The sequence below is a fragment of the Pteropus alecto genome, unplaced genomic scaffold (genome assembly GCF_000325575.1).
Source record: "Pteropus alecto unplaced genomic scaffold, ASM32557v1 scaffold45, whole genome shotgun sequence".
Taxonomy (NCBI): domain Eukaryota; kingdom Metazoa; phylum Chordata; class Mammalia; order Chiroptera; family Pteropodidae; genus Pteropus; species Pteropus alecto.
This window is the reverse complement of record NW_006442491.1, coordinates 13,398,038-13,404,342: the sequence shown is the minus strand read 5'-3', so window position 1 is coordinate 13,404,342 and position 6,305 is coordinate 13,398,038. Positions and strand designations below refer to the sequence as shown.

At 33.2% G+C, this 6,305-nt stretch overlaps 1 pseudogene; it reads right to left on the bottom strand.

The window, feature by feature from the left end:
• Positions 1 to 5,471: 5,471 nt before the first annotated feature.
• Positions 5,472 to 5,590, bottom strand: LOC112471195 (annotated as a pseudogene).
• Between the last annotated feature and the right edge of the window lie 715 nt (positions 5,591 to 6,305).

Below are 6,305 nucleotides of genomic sequence, written 5' to 3'. Positions count from 1 at the left end.
ACACAGCTGAGCTTAGACTAGAAGAATCAGCTAGCTGACATGCAGACTCTTGAACTAAAAAAAAATGCTTAATACTTAAGCCACTAAGTTTTTAATTTATTTACTATGCAATATCAAAATGATACACGTGAACTACAATAAAAAGAATATTTTTATACTCTCCCTAAAAAAATTTTTAGAAACAAATCTGTATCCTAATAATTAGAGAATGAAGCCATAGTTTGGCCACAAGCATAAATAGATCTGGTTACTAGGGCTACAAATTTTACAGTCACTTTTGCCCTCGGAGCTGAGACTGAAAGTTGTGGGATAGACACAGGCTATGAGATATTTCTCCAACTATCCAACTCCTTGAATCTTTAGTGGCTCTTTTCATTGACAGGTGTAATGCTAAAATGTCCTAAACAAGAAAACGAGTAACAGATTTTCAAAACTAAGATCGAAACTCTCAGACAAACACTCTGTCCTGAGCATTTGGTGCACACAGTTACAGGAACTCAAAAGTAACCCAAATTATAAGTTTGGAGTAGATATAGGCATAGGCATACTTAATAGTTTCTTGTGATAGTCCCACCTCAAAGAGACATATTCTATTCTTCACTCAAGTACAATTAAACTATCCTCCTTAGGCATACTGAACTTTTTTTCAAAGCAAATAGAGTCTTTCTTCTTCTCTAGATTCATGGAGTAGGCAGCTCTAGATTGATGAAGATTTCCCCATCTGGATTTCCATCTTCATAGATCTAAAAGTGCCATTGGGGTTGGAAGTATCAGATGTTTATTCACTCTGCACTGTTTTGGACAGGTTGCCAACACCCACCTAAGATTCTAGAAGACAACTGTAATAAGTAACTAGGGGAGTTGGATAAGTGAATCCCATCGAACTAGTGTCTACTTATCACGTATTATCTGTAATATGTAAAGATAAGAGCAGTTTTGTTGATCTAATATTTAAAATTATGGTTATAGTAATGTGCAGGCTAAATAATATATACATTTTTAAGTTTAAAAAATGTCTCTCACTTTGCTCATGCTATAAAAGAAACAATTATATCAATAACAATAAATAGCAATGCTTAAGATGCTCACATTGGATAGCCACCATTACCTTAATACTTTCTCCTTTTTTATAAAGGTTTTCCTCTTTCCTGCCAACTGTACTATTATAAAGTATATTTTATGCATTTAATTACATTTCCACAAACGTCATGTCTAATGTGTGAGCATGCCAAAAAATCTGTGAGAATATTCCCTCTCTTGTTGTCATGCCAAGTTCAGTATAAATTAATTTTCTAAAGATCTTGCAAATGCCTCCTTTAACATGCTTTCAGCCTAAACCTGCTTAATATAAATGTACACAAGTGGTAATTCTCTGTTGGGAGGTTGGTTGAGCAAAGATATCATTCTAGAAGGAACCCTTAGTTTTAAGTGATTCCCTTTAAAAGTATGCTACATATTACCTGCTCTGGTTAGCTCTCAAATAGCCAGCAATTTCAATTGACTACTTTCCAAAGCAAATTACTCACACCTTCCTACTCATCAGAAATCTCAGCTGAACTAACATTTTAAAAGACTGTTCTCAATTCACAATTCTTATGGAACAAAATTGGATTTTTCCCCACCCCTCATTTTTGCTGTAACACTTTGGCTACCTTTACCACATGTCACTATAATATGCTACCAAAAATAAAGTCTTAAGTTGGTGACATGAGATCAATTCCGTTATTCATCACTGGTGTTCTCTAATGCTCCATCCATTACAAACCATAGAATGTTAAATAATCAAACTTTTTTTCTTTTTTGCCTATCTTATTTTGGCAAGATGTTTTAGTCACTAAAGAAAAAAATGAAAGCCATGTGTTTTGAATGGATTCCATTGCAGCATGGTTACTGCAATGAAGACATTTTATTGTGTTAATTTTCATTAAATAAAACCCTGTTGAAAGCTAGTAGTTTTCCAAAACCCATATGATTTACGACATGCTAATGTTTGTAAGAATACACTCTGTTTCAATTATATGGAGCAAGTGACGCCTTTCAGAACAACTCAGTAATAATATCACCTACGACAACTTCAATTTTAGACCTACAGCAAGGGTGCGAGACCCAGGAACCTATCGACAAAATTGTCAGCTTCTGCACAAATTTAATCTTCATCACCTCTATGCTATGTTTAACATCAGATGGTTATATTTGCCAGGTACTTCAATAATATGCTTCCAGAAGGCAGGCACTTCATAAACATTAAAAACTGGGTTTGCTATAACTCAATTTTTTTTTTTGAGAGCCAGTAGAATGAATTATGCTGAGGCTGTAAAGGAAATATGGGTGTACCTGTAGGAAATAGGCTGGTATTTCAAACATACTCCTCCTACACTCTCCATCAGTATGGTTTACTTATCTTCTATTCTCTAACTTTTGTCTCTTCCTAAAGACCTTGATTCTAAGGTCAAATACCTGAAATGAAGACAATGTATTTTTTATTATTTTTATGGGAAAAATCATGTATTTTATTTCAACCCAGAAATATGCATAAGTTCATCACAGATAAAAATACATCAACTAACCAATGAAAATAAGTTTACCTTAACAAACAGCAATTTGAAAGTACACAAATAGTATGTACATACAATTTCGTGAGATAAAGATTTATAGTACTTGTCAAAATATGAAATGAAGATTTGAGTGTGGATAATAGTAGTTGAAAGTTGGTTCAAGAAAGTCATTTTTTGGAAGGCCCATTCATTCCATACCAATATTTTCACTAATATTTGAACCTTTCTGAGACTCATGATTTTCTCATATTCAAATTGAAATTTAAAATAAAATTAAAATACAGAAGAACATCTTTAGTTAAATTAAATGCTAAACTTTTAAATAAAGGGCTCAAAACAATGGAAAGAGAACATTAACACAACAGCCTGAAGAACTGTAGATAATGATACCTCTTCATTGTTTCCTGTTGGTGTGAGTATGGAAAGGGACACTCCTGGTGTTGACCTAAACAACACCAAGAAAAAACATTACATCAATAACAATAATTCATTCTATATGATATCCTCTGATTACGGTGTCAAGAGATCAGTGTGATTTTGCTTGAAACTGTAATGTCAAAATACCATTTTTAAAGAGTCTTTATGGTGACAAGTTGCTACCTAAATGACCATTATTTTTTTAAGTGTGTATTTAGAATATGATATCCTTGGTTCTTGCACTTATGCAAGACTGGTTCCTCTGCTTCTTTTCTTTTCTGATTGATATTGTGCCCAGATGATGAATGCTTCAGGAACACTGTTGAGGTGAAACATGTCATGAACAACATTATCTAGCTGGGTGGAGAAACTGGAAATTCCATTAAGCATATTCAATATCCAGTAAGATCACTTTGGTCCTAATATTTGCTAATGTCATAAGAAGGCCATTAACTAGAACAAATTTGTCACTCAATATGAATGACAATTTTGGGTCATGTGTAGAAAATGATGAAAACAAATTTCAAGAATTGCTTCTCTGTAGTGATCAATATGCTATAAGCAAGCAATAGGAAGAAATATTAAGTTAATTAATAACATGCCAACATAATGATTAGAATAAGGATACATTTTAAAATTTGGATGGCGAACATTTTATTAGAGTTAAAATGAAACACAAGGGTTTTAGCTTAACATTATTATTATTTTTAAAATTGAATTCTGTTGAGAAGAACATGAAACTGGCACCTAAAGTTCTGGCTACATATATTTGGAACCTCACTTCCTAAGGAAGTAGAAGTGAGGCAAGCAAATAACTCATTGCACATATTTAGTAATTCAATCTTTTAATACCCAAATAAATTAGACAAGTACAATGTATTTCAAAAAGGAAGTAGAACGCAATTAAAAAATGGGCCAAACACCTTAACAGACACCTCACCAAAAAAGATATACACATGGCAAATAAGCATATGAAAAGATATTCCACATCATGTCATCAGAGAAATGCAAATTAAAACAATAATGAGATAACACTACCACCTATTAGAATGGCCAAAATCCAGAACACTGACAACACCAAATGCTGGTAAGAATGTAGACCAACAGAAGCTCTCATTCACTGCTGGTGGGAAATCAAAATGATACTGTCACTTTGAAAGACAGTTTGGCAATTTCTTATAAAACTAAGCATCGTCTTACCATATGATCCAGCAACTGTGCTCCTTGGTATTAACCAAGGGACTTGAAAACTTATGTTCACACAAAAACCTGCATATAGATGTTAATAGCAGCTTTATTGGTAATTACCAAAACTTGGAAGCAACCAGCATGTCCTTCAGTAGGTGAATGGATAAATAAACTGTGTACATCCAAACAATGGAATATCATTCAACTCTAAAAAGAAGAAACCTACCAAACTCTGAAGTCCATCCTCTTCCCATAGGATTTCTCTACCTCCTTCACACTCTCCAGAAATAACAGAAGCTGAGATGATTATTCAAAGAAGATAACTGAGTGTGAAATAATACCTAAAAGCAATGGTATGTATGAGGAGGAGAAGACCGATCGATCCTCTAGAATTAGAGGATCAAATCTCTCAGCATTTTATTACATTCTGTTTATTTAGTTATAGACTTAGCCAATGGGAAACATCAGTAGCTTTTACCACTGCATATGAAACCAAATAAAACCCTCTTATCTTCTTAGAATTGACTTCTCCAAAGGGAAAAAATAATAAGCAACAATTTAAAAGCATCATATTGATGCATTTTCAGCAATAAAAAGAAAAGGACAACAAGACCATCCTAATTATGGATTCCCAACCACTACATCATTCTGACTTCATAAATAAAAGGGTGTATTTCATATTTCAACCTGCTTTATGTGAGTCCTTGCTCTTTAAGCCCCTGTATGCACTAATGGTTATCAAATGGGTGGCTGTTTATTTTGCAAGGGAAGGCCAACCCTGCAGACCAGGTTACTTAAGTATTTTAAATAAATATTCTCTGTAAACTCTAAAATGGTGCATTTACCATGATTTCTATGAAAAGCTCATTTACATTTATGTAGAAAAAAATAGAACAAAGAATCATTTAAACCTGGTCTTCACTCAAATTCGATCTCCAGATTCAACCCTCTGATACTCCCTTTTAGATCAGGTACTTTGTGGTTAGAGTGTAAATTGAGGTGAGCCTGCTGAGCCTGAAGTCAGATTACATAGGATTTCCAGAATGTGCCCAGAATCCCTTTGGATGTTAAATACCCCCAAAGTGGGGTCCATTTATATTTCCCATTGCTTACACATTACAGCCTGTTGCAAAGTTCCTGGTGCTGCAGAATAGTAATCATCTGTAGAACCAAGCAGTGTAATTTCGAAAACAGTATAGAAAAAAAAGAATATAAATTTTTTGTCTTTTTTTAGGTGAGGCAACCCTTGGTTGACCTCACAGATTGCAAGGACCTTGTCAATTTACAATCTCTTATTTTTTAATTTTTTTATGCCTACAGCACCTGGTCTTCCTAGTTGGTCTCCCATCCAAATACTAACCAGACCCGATCCTGCTTAGCTTCTGAGATCAGACAGGATCAGGCATGTTCAGCGTGGCATGGCCATAGATAAGAATGTAGATATTTTACTAATAATTTTTATGTTGATTACATACCAAAATGAAAAATACCTATTTTTTGATTAAATGAAATGTACTATTAACTTTAATTTTACTTTTTTTTACTTTTTAAATGTCTTCTTTAAAATTTAAAGTTGCAAACATAGTCCACATTATATTTATATTAGACAGTGTTTAATATGAACTTTACATGGCATTCTCCAAATAAGAAAACTTTGACATTCTTGAAATACTAGGATGTAAAGTTCAAGGGACATGGTCACTGTAGGTAGACCTGATTTCAAAACAAGGCTTTATTACCCAGTAACTGTGGAATCTGAAGTTACTTAATCGCTCTAACAAAATGGGTACAGGAATATATACATCATGTGAGTTTTGTGAGGATTAGGAAAGACAACATACATCTTGCAGAACAGCATCTGACATATGGTATATATTTAATAAATGGCAACTAGAATTATTGTTACATACTAATTGAAAAGAAATTTCAGGACTTTGAACAGATGACCAAGGCACATATAATACATACTCTTTGTTTCTTTGTTGTTTGTTTATTTTTTATTCTCCTAGGAAAATTACTAAAGAATCTAATCAAAGAGTAACATAAATCCATATCTGAAGTTATTTTAATTTTCTAATTTTAATTATACTTATCATCTTTTCTACCAAAATCAATTTATTCAGCAAATATTTTCTTGAGCTATTA